Here is a 15,394-nt window from a genome sequence, read left to right as displayed (position 1 = left end):
GAAGAAAACATTACAGAAAGAGATGAAGGAGTTAAAAAAAGGCAGCAAGGTGACCCACTTTGCACAGGACTGGTCTCTGTGAGTACCCAGGAGCCATTGGAAACAGTCAAAATGTACCTCCTGCACGCCTGGCACTGCTCTCGGTGGAGCTGCAGAAGAATGTGTTTTCCTGTCTCTGAGCTTCCAGCCCAGCCAGACCCCAGCAGAGCAGTTTAACAACCCGGCATGGTTGGCACGAGCAGTCAGTGCTGGCCCTGAAGTGCCACCTCATGGTTTTGAAATGCCACATCCTGAGAGGTCTCTGCTCTGAGCTCAGGGAAAGAACTGAGTACCTCTGTGAGCAAGGAAGGTCCATGTTAGTGGTTTACAGCTGGCCACCAGAGCACAACAGATCAGGACTAACTCAAAGTGCTTTTTTATGAAGCTGCAATATAAAGATTGTAGCAGGCCGGCTTTAGGACTTGGATGGGTGCACAGGTTCAAAAAAGACAAATGGAGAGTCAGGGCAGCAGTGGGTGATGGAGGAAGGTTTAAAGCTCAGCCTACGGAGCCTAAGGAGCAGATGGAATTGAGAAGTGGAATGAGGAGGGCTCTGAAAATACTCAAGAAGAGACAGCTCACAGGATAAGGCATCCTGACAGATATGAAGAGTAATGGGGAAACAGCCTTACAGCAAAAGCCAGGGGTGCAAGGGCAGGGAGGAAACTTCATCGCATGTTTACACAGAAGAACTGATATGTTACAGACCATGTGCAGACATGATTTTAAGAAGTAGCCTGTGATTCTGGGTGCCACATGGAAGAGCTGACAGCCTGAGACACCTTCAAGTGATTTGACTGTTTCAGTTTTGGAAAATGAGACACTCGTAAGGCCTCTCACGTTTAACGTGCATAGTCCCCTCTGAACTGCTACAACCAGAGGCACTCTAATGCTGTTTTCCTGAAGACCTTGGTCCCCATTTATGAAGTAAGTGGCCTGAGAGCAAGCTGTGGCTGCAGCTTGTAGTGGTCTGTATCTTCACACAACACCCAGCCAGGCTCCACATGGACCCATGGATGCTGCTGTAGCCTTACTCTCATCCAGGCAACTCTCCTGAGGTGCCAGAGGCAGTGAAAGCCAGGCTTTAGCAATGCCCTGTTGCTGTCACAGAGCTATTCCTCGCTCATTCACTTTGAACCTTCCCTTCACAGCCCTGTTAAGAGCACCCTGATTTTTCCATAAACTTCTATCAGCATAGTCCATGCAGCAGCAAATGTGCAACTAAACCTGCCTGAACCACATCCCAGTGCAGAGACCTCCCCATCTTTCTGCAGCTAGTAAGCGTGCACACACGTGTGCTTTCTGTGCTTCACATGGGGGTCAGCGGCCACAGCTCTGCAGGCTTCCATCACAACGAGCCTCCAAAGACTGACCCCACAGAAGCTGTGCCACCCCACGGCTAATCTGACCAGGCCTGCAAAGGCTGACAAGCTGTACTTTGTTAACATTTAACCTTGCTTAAGCCTTGAGCTTGGGCTACTTTCAGCTGCCCCAGGATGATTGATAAAAGACCCCTCGTGGCATCACTAATTTGGGGGGCAGTGCAAGCTGCATGGGTTCCCATACTCACATATGGAAGAGCTTCGGAGTGTCAGATCCAATACTCAATCTCTGTATCAGCAAAGGTGTAATGAAATTCACGTTATTGCTCCTTGAATAGCTTAGATTTAGGATTGCGTAGAAGAGGGCTCAAGTCTCGGGGCCGCTATTTGGGTAAAAACTTGGGGAAGTAATTTTCCCGCTTGTGCTATTAAGCATGTGGTTTTCTTTATTTTGAGATCTCACTTTGCCTGGTATACATACACCCATATATCTCACAGCGCTTGTATGGAAACCATACACAATAACAAAATAGCCTTATGTACTGTTAAGGCTGGCTTTAAAATTTACAGGGTATAACCCTCTTTCTTTCTGTTTTTTGTTTTACTTTTTTGTTGAAAAGAAAAATTTTAAAACAGTTCCATATAGTTAATGTGGTGTTTGGCCTTCCATTAAAAAGATACTATTAAACCAGTCACAAAAACACTAGCAAGTGAGCAAATGTTTAAACCACAAATCTCCCTAAACTCCTAAGGGAAGGAAGGGGGTGGGGGGCTCTACCAGTTCCAAAATGGCAAGATCATATATCAGAGGTGAATAATAATGTGCAAAAAATATGTTTCAAGGAATAACACAAACTAGGAGGGGTGGGAGAGAAAGGACTTTAAGAGATGAAAAAGCTTAAATCCAGGAAAGATGGAGATTCTAGAAGTGTAGGGGTGACCGGTTTGCTAAAGGAGTGGGGGGAGAGATGTAGAGGGGGTGAGGGAGAGAAAGAAAAGAAAGAAAAGCAAAGCAAGAGAGAGACAGAAAGACAGACAGAAAGAAAGCAAGAAAGCAAGCAAGAAAGGAAGAAAGAGAAAGAAATGTGAAAGAGAAAGACAGAAAAGTGAAAAGGAAAAAAAGAAAAAAGATAATAAAAAATACAAATACAAATAAAATAAAAAGGAGATTAAGAAAAGAAAGAAGGGGACTGAATGGGAGCCAAGTATCAGGGTGAAAACCGCCCTGGTTGTAGCAATGCAAATGAGGCCTCTCTGAACCAGCATGCACGAAGCACGAGTGTATATTCCATACACGAGACAGTTAAAAATTTGAACATAAGGTAGCATTTCCTTTATCATATCCCATAAAAATAGCAATTTGCTAAAGCCCTTGTAGCACAGTATGGAAGGTGGTGTATTTTACTGATAATGTAGAGATGACAGATAGTCCTATACTAGGAGGTTTCAATGGTGTCTTGCTGTATAGCATAATAAATTGTGAGGAGCAGAGACAGAGGACAGTGCAGGCACTGCTCCACCTCCAGTAGCCAAATAATTCAGCTCCGGCTCAGTAATTATGCTGTGTGAAAATATGGGATTAATTAGACTGGTACACTAACACACTGTAGTCTCATTAAAGGCTGAACAGCATTTTCATAGATACTGCCACTTGAACAGGGCTGCTGCTAATGTGAAAAGACAAAGTCTCCTCTTTTCACACTCCTTGCATATTATCTTACTTAAGGCCACTTAAGCAAACTTCCAAAGGCAGCCTGGCAGAAAGCCCTTTGTGGGATTTATTTTGTTATTTTACCTGTGTGCCAGGGAAGCAGGGTAAAAAAAAACAACAAGGGGAAATGCTAACATTAGCAATAACTGCAAATTCTCCCTTTGCACCAAACAGACTTGCTCCTTTCCTTCCTTCCTTCCTTCCTTCTTAATTTTTCCCTCTCACTCTTTTGGGGAGGGAAGCGTGGGGGATGGGGCGTGTGATAAAGGGGAGGGATGTCTCAGAGAGAATGAAAGTTGTCCCCGTTGCAAACCTCAACTGTTTGACTTCAATTTAAGGGATCAGCCTTTCCAAAGGATTTGCTCAGCCTGATGAGGGGTATAGGAGCCCCACACCAATGTCATAGCCCGATGGATGAGTGCTGGAGCAAATAAGTCCTGCATGTTTTGTACCGAGAGGTGATTAGTGAGCCAAAAGACACAATTTATGCTAAATAGTTATTGTTTCACAATCTTTTATCTGCAGAGAAAAACCTCATCATGGTTACTCCAAGCCACCAAAAAGGTCTCAGTCACCCATCAAGTACAAACGTTGCTACACTCACAATTAAATCTCTGTGGCTTCTTACAAACCACATGGGAAAAAAATAAATTATGTAGGACGATGGCTTTGCAGACAATAAAACCACCTCCCTCAGAATCCAGCACCTGGGAGAAAACTGGCTTTGGAAGGGAAGTAAGGCTGTAACACAGGCTCCTTTAAACAAGCAGATCGCCTCCATCAGCTCCCCTTGCTGCCGACACCTCATAGGGCAACACAGCCAGTCAATGGGTCTCTGGCATCCCCTGGGCTCTCTGCTCAACTCTGTGTCACTCTGTGGCTTTGACTCTGCACAGGGATGCTCGCTGAAGCTGGTGGGAGGTGGGAATTGGGGTTGGCATCATCCAGAGGATCCTGACAGGGAACAGGTTTGGTCCTTGTGTTCTTTAATTCTGGGTAAATGGGGGGGATACAGTCTGCTGCGTGTGGAACAGACTGCCACAGGGGTGTTAATATATAAAGCTTGTCCTTTAAAATTAACAGGCCTCTGTAAAGACCTGCTTCACCCTGCTCTCAAGAGAGCTATTAGAACAGAGAGAGACTTTGCCACATACATAGGAAGGAAGAGGTTGGGGGGAGAGGCAGGAGAGGAGCCAGCACATCCCGATGACAGAAAATAATAGAGGTATCTGTGCAGAAATACTGTGGGCTTGGAGATGCCTTTGAAATAGGCAACTGTAATATTCAAGTCAGAGAAATAGCTGATGTTGAATAGACTGAAACCTGCTTTGTGACTTAACAAAAGTGGGCAATAGAGAAGGATTGACATGAAACAAGTCGGTTTGCAGCAGGCTCTAAGGTTAGCATCATTAGCAAAGGGGAAAAATGATTAGCAGTAAAAAGTGAGACATTAAAAAGAGATTTAAAAGGAGAGCTAGAGGGAGTGAGGGGATGGGGGTGCTTTATTTGTACCTGAGGAAAATAAAAGAGATTCCTTCCAGACACATTTGAATACTCTCTGCTGCCTTCACACACAGGAGTTTCATGAATATTTACTTTTTGTATGGTTTGGGGAGGGATAAATTCTTTGGCACTGGTATTAAAATCTGAAAGCAGTTTCTCCTGTCCATTTGCAAATTGTTCATATGAAATCAAAGGCCAAGAGTATCCCAAATAATGCCCCTCCTGCAGGTAAGTGTTTTTTCATTCGTCTGTTGAAATGTAGGTGATCGACCTTCAGGGTTGTTGGACCGTGTTGGCCTGAGGTCAGTTTGTCAGATCCAGCTTTAGCTTGGATAGTGTGGAAACACTCAGTAGGGCTTTAGCTCTCAAGTGATAATGCCACTTTTAATAAATACTATTTAGGCTCTTAAATCTTGTAAGCTTTTTTGAAATTGTTCCCTCCTGACTCACTGCACAGAGTACTTTAGGGCCTTCATCCTGAGGTGGGGACGGCATCAAGGTCTTTACACTCAGTCGGTGTTAGTAGTGTTATCCTGAAGACATGAGAGGAGAAATTTAGTTTCTGGTGTCAGGAGGATTTTGAAATACATCTTCCATAACGTGAGGGTACTCACATTGCACCACCTTCACCAAGGCTGGTATAAAGGAGCAGAGAGGCTATGGAGGGGCTTGTGTCACACAGCCACCTGTGTGCTGCTGCTCTGTGCATGTGCTCATGCACTGTCACTGAGACAGTGGCATGTCTCAGTGGCATGTCAGGAGTCCTAACTCACCACACCAGCACGAGCCTTTGGAGACTACAGGTAAAATACCAATGGAAGGAAATATGGAAATACAATTCTGACACACCAGTGAAAAAAAATGAGTGCTGATTATGAGAGCTGTCAGCTTCATCCTTCTCTCATCTTGTTGTGTCTGTGTGAATAGAGAAATCAAATTAAAACTGCCTGAGTGCATTCAGGAACCCAAAGGGGAATGTATTGATCTGCAGATAAGGTCAAATACACGCCCTCCAGTTTATGAGTAGAGGGGAACTTCAGATGTGTGTGAAAGAGGGAGTGAGTAACTCCAAGGCTGGCCAAAAGAGGACACTCTCTGATGTTCCTTCTCATGAGAAATACCTTTCAAAAGTTGGATAACAAAACCCAGCTGCTTGAACATCTATAGACAGCACCTGAAAAGCAGTATCCTTCAAACTGCCTCTTACAACTGGAGATGGGGACTGGTGAGCAGTTGGAACTTGATGATCTTAAGGTCCTTTCCAACCCTAACCATTCTACGATTCTATGGGAGGAAATAAAAACGACATGGATGTTAGCTGACCACAGCCCGGCAGCGCCATGCAGTGTTCCCTGCTCCCTGGCAAAGGGCCACTGATGGACCTGAACTCACATCTGTGGAGAGCAAAGCGGGAGCTGCTTGCCACTTAAGCCGGAAGGAGTTTAGTCAGCAGAGTCGAGTATATCAGTTACCTGAATGTTAAAATTTTCCCTGACTTCTTCATCAAACTTCTTCATCTCCTGAGAGTGTTCAGACGAAAAAGTTACTAAAATATCATTTTTCCTCTGTGTCCTTTGTTATGTTTGCATTTCATCTCAAGGCCCGTAGCGGCTACTTAAAGGGAAGAAATAGAGTTTTCACTGGTATAATGACAATTTGGAGGCCATCGTTTTGCTCTATTGCAGATCTGTGCCTTTTTCTGATATACATGAATTCAAAGGCTGGTGCTCAGACCTCAGACAGGATAAAGCTAATGTTTGCTTCAGAAGGATTTTCTTTGGGAAGAGTACATTTTTCGCGATTGCAGAATGACATATTGCTCTGGGGTTATAAAGCGAATTTTATATTTAAAAAGCTATCTCCGAGGTATGCGCTCCTTTTGCTCAACTCAGCTAAGCAAAATACAGAGAGAGAGAGAGAACGGGAGAGAAAATGAATTAGCTTGAACTTTTGCTGAGATAAATATGGCCTGATCTTTTAAGTTCGGTTCATATAAGCAATCGCACTGAAATCAGTAGGGTTTCACCTACATACTTGGAAGCAGACGTTGGCCCCATATGGCTTAGCAATACAAAAACATTTTCAAAACATCAACTAAACTTGTCTGTAGTTAGAGACAGGACTCAGTGAAATACCTGCCTCACCCAGCTCTCCACAGCTCCCTCCCAAGTCATGCGTTTTGTGGCTGCGTCAGGACCAGGTGACCTATGCACCTTGTCCCTCTTCCTGGGCACACCAAACCCTGCCATTCGCTGGTGCTCTTGGCGGGCCTGTAGGAGCCCCTGGAGCGATGGTGGCTGTGGTGGCAGTGCACACCAGGCTGAAGGTAAAGCGGCTCACCAGAGCACTCACCTTATCCAATCGGCAACGGGAGACCATCATGTGGGGGAAATGCTTGCACTCATTGCACTGGTCCAGAAATGGCAATGTTGACTTAATGCATACAAAGCAGCAAGGGACAAACTGGTCCCTCATCTGCCTGAAATCATGTTGAACTGAGAGGAAGGGCAACAGTGTGAGCGAGGGTGTGTGCACCCATCTGTGCATGCAGGGTGGGAGCGTGCCTCCCTCTGCCCCTGCCCCCATTTCTTTGCAGGGGCTCCAGATCATCTGCTGTTCACTGAAAAACTAGTGGGAAAACCGAAGCCTGGTTGTGACTAGAAGCTAATGTAGTCTACATGCAGCAGACAGCTAATATGATGTTATTTATTCCCATAGATCTGTTTATTTTGTTTTCAATTTACCAAACCCTGTGACACATTCCCAAAGGTGCCTTGTTGTACAATACGTTGCACACAGTAAGATATTCAGCCTAATTCACTCTTTGTTTTGTTTCAGTTCAGCTGCATGAGGGCACAAATGCGTCTGTGTTATATCTTCTCCTGTGACTGATGTTGCAGACTATTGCCATAGGGTTTTGTGAAATGGGATCTTAGTTAATCTAGGGCATTGTCTTTGTAGTGCTGAATTCTTATTTGCAAACATAATGTTCTGGCATTGATGCAACAGGGGAACATTAGTGATTTTTTTTTGTTTGTTTAGAATAGACTGTATGTATGTGTTTTTAATAAACTTCTATTCTAAAGCTTTTTCTCCCCATTCTGCTTTTGATCTGAGACATTTATAACACATTGCATCATGTCACATTTATGTCTTTAGCTAGTCAAGCCAAATATTCATAAAACCCATGTGCCAAACAGAAAATGTACAATGCTAAGGAAAAAAATACCTGATATTTTCTATTTCTATATGGTTTGTCTTCTGAAGGAATTCAAACCTTTAAGCAGACATACACACACATACAGAAAAGAGTTTTAAAGTATTGTCTGTCCATAGCCTGTTCTCAACCTGGGAGGATGGTATCACTTAGAAATCGATGGGTTTTCTTTGCACTTTGTTAAAAGCTCTGCTGATTTCATTTTTCTTTTATTCCAGGAACATGTTGTTATTTTGTATACCGAGGACCTGGCCTGAGGAGCTGATGCAGAATCAGGAATTCCAAATCGGATGACATTATAAAAGTGTGCTGTGGACAAATTTCAATATAAACAGGATCTGGAACAGATTTGATGAGACTGTGAAAAAAGGAAGATGGGATGTAATTCATTAATAAAACAGCCCATGGCTAGTGAATGTAGAGCCTGATTGATCACAATTACTGCAGTTCATAACTGGAAAACCAGACGTCGGAGGACATGCACAAGGTAAAGCTGGTCTGACATCAGAACTGAGCCTCATGTATTTATTGGGTGGCAAGTACAGAAACCCAGCTCTTGCTTGTGATGGGTATGTTTCTGTAACAGCATTTAAAGTGGTTTAATTTTCACTTAAGCAAGCTTTCAGCCTGATTATCAAAAGGGCTTTCTTAGGAACCTACTTGGATGAAGAAAACAGATCTCCCACACGTGCCTCCCAATGTGCACACATTGGTGTCTGGCACAACAGAACTGGGCCCTTCACTTTGAATTAACACCTACAGTACACCGCACAAGCAGATGACTCCCCATCACCAGCTATTACTGCTCTGAGCTGGGCTCATCCCCTTTGCAGTGCAGGCAAAACAGGCCCTGTGAACTGCCACTTGCCCGATGGGTCAGCTCTCTGCTGCATGGCTGGGCGCCTGCATTTGGTGAACAACCAGGGCTGGCAGGTCAGTTAAGGGTCTCCCGGTGGGGACACTCAAAGCCTAGATGTCCCCTTTGTGCAGGTTCCTCTACACCCAGTAGAGACAACCCATGCAGTATTGTTGTCTGTATGTTTAATATCCACATGAGCTCCTTGCTTTGTATACAGAAATGGAAACTGGCTATTGCATATCATGAGCAGAAATCTCCACAGCCAACAGGAACAGTCAGGAAGCAGGCAAAAAGATGGGGCACAGCAGAGCAGACAAAGAAATGCTCTTTTCAGTCCAGTGCCCACATCAGCCCCTGGAATCTGGTTTGTGGGTATGCTGAGCACGCTCACAGTGGAAGACACCAAAGACCGTGATGAAGCATTAAAAGGGCGGTATGACAGTCACATACCAGGGATATCTCCCCATTTGCCAAAGTCTAAGAGCTTTGGAAAGATAATGCTCAGATGAGTTCCCCCAAGTGGTTGGAGACCTTTCTCTGTACTCTGTAGCTGCCCATCTGTGAAAGAGGCAAATATTTCCTCATGATACTTTAGCAGGCCCAAAAGGGGAGAAAGCTGTGATAGGTTGGGAAGCACTCAGTTACCTGAGTGACAAATAGTAGAAGAAATGTTTGTAGAAAATGGGTAGGCTTCTGGAGCAGGCTTCCAACAGCACATAATAAACCAGGCATGGGGCCACCCACTAAACCAGCAAGACACATTACTGATAACCTGTGTATTGAGTGAGATCCAGCACACCTCCCATGGCATGGCGCAGTGCAGGGAAAGACACTGGGGTGCAGCCAGACACCCACACTACAGCTAACCCATGGCTGTGCTGCTCGGGCAGGAGGTGCACTTGTGCTGCTGAGGTGTCAAGTGAGGCCTAGAGGCTCTCCCAGGTCACTCAGAATTTCTCCCTTGGATCCAAACTCCCAGTTACTGCAGAGACATGTAGCTCCTGAAAATTTCTGCTTCCATTTGCTCTGAAATGCTCGCAGTACCTGCTGTCCCTGAATTTATCATCATAGCTTGAGTATGGATTTGAGACAGGAGCTTGAGCAGAAACACCCCAGACAGCGCCTAGCTGCTCTGAGCCAAAGCAAAGCAGCCATCCTGGTGTATTGGATGCATCCCTCTAGGTTTACTTTCACCTGTGTTCCACACCAGACTGCTGCCAGCCAACAGTGCCATCGCCTTCTGTTCAGTGTACCACAGCAGCCTCAGCCCCTCTGCTGCCTTGGCAAGTGCAGGCAGTGGGCTTGGGACATACACATCTCTATCTGGGTCCTCAGATGCAAACACAACCCCGGGCATCCCTTTGCTGACTTCTTCTTAACCTTGAATTAAAGAGTAAATCAGCTGAATGATCTGCTCTGCAAATTCATAGGCAAGGCTTACAGACTGTGAGAAAAATGAGGAGAAGAAAGAGCAAGGCCGAGAGGATGGCTAGATGTACCTAGCAAGGGAAAAATCCTCCTGGAGCTGGACATCTGGATTTCACAGTCACCAAACACCAGCAGTCACCACCATATGCTGAGCAGAAAACACAAACCTGTTCCACACCCCCAGTGACAGGGGAACACATTGGCAGATTGAAGAAGCTTAGCAGGATTTGGGAGAAAGTCATGAAACTCCCTCAGCATAAGACATCCACTAGCAAAGACCTTATTTGCAGCAGAAATAAGTCCTTTCCTTCCCCTGGTGGCCCTCTGTCCTACCTGGATGAGACATGTGCCTCCTCTAGAGGGAATTTGGAGGTGTCAGAAGCCCATTTCTGACCTGGGGCTACTTGCAGTGCTGCACTTGTTATGGGCATTCAAACCAGCCGCTATCCTGCATCAGGGACAAGCACATCAGGGTCAGCTGAATGCAGCTGCCAAATTGCCTGTCTGTGCCCTATGATTTGGTGGAGAGGGATGGGAGAAGGGAAAGACAAAAGGAGCTGGATTTGGGTTGTGGGTGTGTGCTGGAAAGGCAGGTTTTGTCTTGATGTGTTGTCTGCACTCAGCTCTTGTGTGCGTGGCCTTGTTATGTGTGAGCAACCATTGCTTTCAGTTCCTAGTAACTCAGTCCTATCTCTGCTTTCAGGAGCTCCTTATCAAGCTCAGTTCCTAGCTGCCTGTCAAAGGCTCTGCCTCCTACCCTTGGATTTGCTCAATGTTTTCTTCTCCTTTGACAGGATGTCCCCTGGTGACACTTAACCTACATAACCCATCCTCCCAGGGAGCTGGATAACTTTCAAAACCTTTCTGTTGACCACTTCACAGAACTTGAAGCTCATGGCTACTTGCATAACAAGGGATGCAACCTAGTGGAGGTAACAAACCCCTTCCTCTGTCCCCACAGTATCCAGGTGGGTCACTCCCAAACATGACAAAATGGTGACAGCTGTGTGCAGGACCTCCCAGAAGTTGAACCAGCTGCAATAAGGAATGAAGATTCAAAGCAGTAAGAGTGAACAGAGATTGGAGGAATATGGTAGAAAAGCCACCCCAGAATTGAGCTATTGCTGCCCAGGTGTTTGATATTCTTACTAATCAGAATCACCCAGAACCCGATGGTTCTCTGCTAATGATGACCTCCAGAACAGGGCTATGTGTTAAAACCTATCATTCTAAGTAGCCTTGATAAATGTATTGCTGCTAGAGGACAAGAATACGTCTTAGACAAGGCCAGATGTCCTGTTACATTGCAGGACATAATCTTAGCTTGTATAGTGGTCATCTATCACATTTTGATTGCACAAAACATGCTGTACCTACCTGGATCCTCCAACACTGATCCCAAATCCTTGACCGTCATTTAAGAACAACCTAATGGAAAAATGGCAAAGCTGCTTTTGTATAAATGGCGGTGGTGGAAGATACTGGTATGTGCTCTTCCCAATCAAAAATTACTTTCTGATAATGGTGAAAATCCCATCATATTCTACCATTTTTTAAAATAAAAGTTTTATTCATTTTTAGTCATTGTGTTCTGTTTTGGGTATTATTTTTTTTGTTTGCTTGTTTGTTTTCAGTTAAAGAAAAGCCTGGCCTCCTTTGTTGATCATATTAAATACCTTATTTAAATAGCTGAAACCAAGTAACCCTTTAAAGAAGTACCTGGCAGAGACAGCCACATACGGAATTAGTTAGTCTCTGGCCAAGGGCTCTCTATTAGCTTTCCTTAATACATATAAAGGACTCTGTGTTGCTGTCCCTATTACAGACCCAAGGCAGCAGATTCCACAGTGAACTGTATTTGGTCTTGAATGCCTATTTCCCCCATAGTTTTACTTACCATGCTTACAAAGCCTAAACAGACAGGCACGTGCTTATATATTTTGAAGAGCACATTTCCTCATACTATACAAGGGATTTCTTTGAACACCCTTTCATCATTTGCAACAGCGCCCTTGGAAGTTTTAGCAATATTTGTTTCAGATAAGTTTATTTTTGTATGATTGATTGAAATCTCAAGCTGCAATTAAGAAAATTGCAGGGGGAACCATTAAAGGGATAGCGTCATTTTCTCCCCTTTCCACTAAAATGTCAGGTTTCAATGTCACCGCAAGATAACCCAATCGCGTGCTTGTACACCGCTCGCCCAGGCTGGAGTAAGAGTAAAACCGTCTGGAGTACTAATTACAATTGACTAGAAATAATGACACTCAGCAGAAGGAAAATGAAAGGCCCCGGTCCTTATTACTTAACCGCCGAGGTGTGTGTGCGCGGTAATGCGGATTATGGTGAAGCAGTCTATTTAGTAAACACACAAACATCCATCCCCACTTGTAGATTAGCCTCAGTCCCTCCCCCATCTCCCTCTGTCTCTCTGCCCTTTCTTTCTCTCCAATTATAAACCAGCACCAGGTTTTCTCATCAGCCATCTCCATGTCTCCAAATGGCTTTTCAGTGTCAGGCCTATCAGGAAATTAACTCATCATGCAGTGACAGCTGCTAATTTTTTCCCCTTACATGTCAGATGGATCGCCTGCTGAAGCTAATAATGAATCACCAATCCCTGATTAGAAGGTGCTTCCGAAACATATAACTGCCATCTGAGCTAACTTTTTTCTTCATATAAAATGATATCACCCTAGAGGAGTAGAAAACGAATTGTATTCTTCAACAAGATGGAACAGGGGTAGGCTGTTTAAGTGAGCCGTGTGCTATCTTAAATTATGGGCTAATATTGCGCAGTAAAATAAGTGAAAACTCACAGCTCTCTTTTATTTTGCCAAATGAATGACCTTTTTCTGTTACTTAATACTCTCACTAGAAGTAAGTTTGTTTCAAATTTCAGGAGTGGTTTTGTCTTCATCCTTTTCATTCTGTTTACAGCTGTTGTGCTCAGGAAATCTACTGAGCAAGGAAAGTTGGAAAAAAGCCATGTAAGCTGCTTTCTGAGGCCTGCATCTACCACAAGGCCAGCTCCTTGTGCTGGTCTGCCAGTAACTCCAACCCCATCTCTCAATCCCAGTGATTTTCTGAAGGGAACTCACCGGCATTTTAAGCACAGGTTCAGTTCAAGGGTAAACACAAAACACAACTTTGAGATGCAGAGGTTCATACAAGCTGAATCTACTGTTCACAAAGATCAGAAACACATTTCTTCCAGGACTCACAGCTAACATTTCTGGTATTAAAGCAGCATTTATAAATGACAGCAGTGCCTGCAGTAGTAGGCACAATCCACATGTGCATACCTTAGCGCATCAACTATTTGCTCTGGCTCATCTCACTTCCATAGCGAAGTAGAGCTGGTAGTCAGGCAGAATGGTATGTAGCTGTGGGCACTTTGGGTCGTGTTGGGGTTGGGTTCTTTTTGTTTTGTTTTTGTTATAGGAAATATTTCTCTAACCATAGTTTCCAGCTACCTTCTATCTCCCATTTCTCCCCAAATATGGAGCCTGAATCCAGAGGCTAGGAGACACTGCCTCAGGAGGTGTATATCTGATACTTACGAAATGAAAGGTGAAACTCTTGACAGAAACATTTCTTCCTCTAGCTTTGTTTTCATTTAGGGTTGGGTTTTTTTTGTTCATTTTTGGTGGTTGTTGATTTTTGTGTTGTTTGTTGAGATTTTTCCTTATACACTCATTCAATGCTTCCTAAACACTTTTTTACTTGTTGGCATTGCCATGGTATGATGCAACTTTGCTAATGTTAATTCAGAATGGATAACAAAGAGGAAATTAAGACAATGGCTCTGGCAGTCAGAACATCAGAAAGCTGACACAGGGGACGTTGCACTCTCAACAACCGCTTCCATTACAGTGTAGCCCTTGATTTCTTTGGGAGACAGGCAAACAAAGGTGTTTGAACCAAACAATAAAACACACTTTTAGGAGTGAATGGCTGCCTGGGCTAAAAACCTCCCTTGGTGCACAAGTTCTTATCCTATGCTCTGATGGTGGACACTACCCATGGCAAAGAGCTCCTGTTGCCCCTGAGATGCCATATGTGCCTCACAAGCACTGCAAACGACCATCCTAGGGGTGCAGGTCTTTTTCAGGTGCTGCTGTGCCCTCTCCCAGGGCAGAGGGCAGAGCAATGCTTGGCAGATCCACAGGGTGATCCAGCTAATCTCCTCCCAGTTTACAGAATGGCACAGTGCCAGGAGCTCAGGCATGAGAGGGAGACAAATGCCAGAGTTGAGTTTCCTAAGCCCTGGGAGAGATCTGCTGCAGCCTCAACTTTTGGTGTATGGCAGAGAGTATTTTAGCATGGGGTTGAGACTGTGTGTCTGCACGAGAATGAATGTCACCCTTGGCTTCTGATGCTACATTTGTAGGGCACTAATAAGTTAACTTTAAGGCTCATATAATAAAGAAAGGAAAAAGAGGAAAAAAGACTTAGAAAAATATTAGCTCTCCAGATGAGGCTGCACTCGGAGAGAAGTATTGTTAACCTGAGCTTCCAGGTAATTACAGCACACAGCAGGTTAGTGAATCCTTTCCAGTGCTCCCAAGCACAGGAACACCTACCACTGTATTTTTTTTTTATGCAAAGGTCTGCTCTTTTCATTGTGCATACAATGTGATTGCTGGTTTGACACTGCAGGCTACACTGGTTTTATGAAGGATTAAATGCCACCTGAGACATATTTATCCTAAATAAATCACAAATGGTAAACTGCAGCATGTCAGTGTCAACACCCTGTACTGCAGCAGAAAGGTTAGCCATACAGGGCTAAGCACAGCGAAGAATTAGCATCCAAGCTGCAAGACCACAGGGCTACAGTTAACAGGAGAAATGATCAAGAAGAAATATTTCCACTGAAAAACATTCAGTTTTTTGAACATCTGTGAGAGTCTTGCAGAGGGCCATCATTTTGTAAAGGTCACCTTTTTCCTGATAACAAACGGGAGTTGATCCTGTCACTGTTTGCTGAAGACAGTATTTAAGAGTAAGTGAACAGCCTGTCACTTTTAAGAAAGATGAGCAAGTCAAACTCGGCTAATTATGAATCTCGATGTCTAACTTGAAATTTACTTTTTGGGGGTTTGACAAAGACACAACCTTAATTCCTGGAAAATAATGAAACTTAAAAAATAATAATAAAAAGATGAAAAGACAGCAGGATCCTATAGCCCCAGAATGAAGCACCTTTTCTCAGCAGCTCTATCAGAAAATGCATTTTTAAACGGTTGCTTCAGGAAGGAACTATTGTTTTACCTCACCCCAACTTTCTTACAGTTGAAAATTTTAAGATA

The 15,394-nt window shown here is 44.1% G+C and overlaps 1 long non-coding RNA gene across 1 annotated transcript; it reads left to right on the top strand.

The window, feature by feature from the left end:
• The first annotated feature begins 559 nt into the window (after positions 1 to 559).
• Positions 560 to 11,453, top strand: LOC133218378 (uncharacterized). Its single transcript, XR_009727124.1, has 3 exons — positions 560 to 966; positions 8,011 to 8,279; positions 10,783 to 11,453. It is a non-coding gene; the product is annotated as an uncharacterized LOC133218378 (long non-coding RNA).
• The last annotated feature ends 3,941 nt before the right edge of the window (positions 11,454 to 15,394 follow it).

This window comes from Neopsephotus bourkii, unplaced genomic scaffold (assembly GCF_033783945.1).
Source record: "Neopsephotus bourkii isolate Nb327-2 ecotype Australia unplaced genomic scaffold, CSIRO-AGI_Nbou_v1 NB_1248, whole genome shotgun sequence".
Lineage (NCBI taxonomy): Eukaryota > Metazoa > Chordata > Aves > Psittaciformes > Psittacidae > Neopsephotus > Neopsephotus bourkii.
Note: the sequence above shows the minus strand (reverse complement) of the source record. Positions and strands in the feature narration are given on the sequence as shown.